Below are 1,744 nucleotides of genomic sequence, written 5' to 3' on the forward strand. Positions count from 1 at the left end.
TCTAGTTCTGTTCTAGTTCTGTTCTAGTTCTGTTCTAGTTCTGTTCTAGTTCTGTTCTAGTTCTGTTCTTGTTCTGCTCTAGTTCTGTTCTAGTTCTGTTCTAGTTCTCTTCTAGTTCTCTTCTAGTTCTCTTCTAGTTCTGTTCTATTTCTGTTTTGTTCTATGTCTATTTATGTTCTAGTTCTAGTTCTGTTTTGTTCTATGTCTATTTATGTTCTAGTGCTAGTTCTGTTTTGTTTTATGTCTATTTATGTTTTGATATATATCGGATTAGGATTGCTCTTTACTTTATTTTACTGTCGAATTATTTTGTATTCGGCTTGACTTTCGTATGCACCGTTTTTTATAAAACTGATCACGTATGTTATTCTCTTTAGAGAGTGAAAGAGATTGGATTAAAAGCCGGCTTAAAAAAGAGAAAATCAGAAATAAAGTTATAAATTTAATAAAAGCAAAAAAGCGACTACAAAGACAAGAAACTATGAATGTAGATAAACGTATGAATGGATGGATGGATGCATCCAACCATCATTAAAATAAATTAATGGTTTTCTATGCTTTTTAAGCGACTAAAACGAATGAATGACTCTGACTATATGATACTTTGATGGTTATAGCATTTGAATTGGATTTTTAGTCTTGGTTTAGAAACGCTTAAGCGAGGTAATTGAAAAATATTTGAAGTTAGAAAAATTCGAAAAAAAAGAAATAAACATAAACATTTATTTACAAATTTAAACAACAACTAGTCACGTTCGTCTAAGTAAGTTTACTAGCGGGTAATAGAGAATATTTACTTATGTTCAACAAGTTATTGACCTAGAAAACTATGTACCCTGTTAAAAGTGAAAAAAAAAAAAATGTTTTGAACTAAAATTTTGTGGCTAAGAAAAAGTGTAATTTCTCAACAACATTTTAGCCACTTTCAAGTGACAAATGAAAGTGAATAAGTTTACAAAATAAAAAAATATATAAAGAAATTTGTTTGAAATAAAAAAAGCTAAACAAGAATTTAAATTTTAAATTAAGATTTATGAAATCATTTGAATTGTTAGTGTTTTAAGCTAAAAACCTAAATATTCTCAAATTTTTTTTATTGTGAATTTGTGTTAATGATATTTATTTGTCTTATTTTATTTCTGCATAAAATTGTTACACTTTAAACTAAAAAGCTTTGAAATGTTAATTATGTTTTATTTTTCTTTCATAATTTTAAAAACCAAAACAATAGACTGATTTGTTGGTCTCAAAGAAACTAAAAATAATAATTTATGAATTATGGCATAATTTGTTAGTAACCATTTGTATTTATTTATTCATTTATGTGTTTCTTTTTTTATTATTATTTAACTGGTTTTACGATTTAAGCTAATTTGTGTTTGTAACCAACAAACAGGTGTAGTTTAGGCTTTAATTACAATTGTTTGGTTACTACATGTTTTTAACAATTGTAATTAATTTATCAAAAAAAAAAAAAAAAAAAACTCAAAAGTTAAAAGTTGTGAAACCGAGGTTTTGATTTTGCTTTATTAATATTAACAAAGGATTTCCGTTGGATTTGACAAATTTTAAACACAAGTTCTAATGGGAAAATTTTAGATTACATACAACTATCAAAAGATTAAATCAAAAGATAAGTTCAGTTCTAGTTCTGTTTTAGTTCAGTTCTAGTTCAGTTCTAGTTCAGTTCTAGTTCAGTTCTAGTTCAGTTCTAGTTCAGTTCTAGTTCAGTTCTAGTTCAGTT

This window comes from Lucilia cuprina, chromosome 2 (genome assembly GCF_022045245.1).
Source record: "Lucilia cuprina isolate Lc7/37 chromosome 2, ASM2204524v1, whole genome shotgun sequence".
Classification (NCBI taxonomy): domain Eukaryota; kingdom Metazoa; phylum Arthropoda; class Insecta; order Diptera; family Calliphoridae; genus Lucilia; species Lucilia cuprina.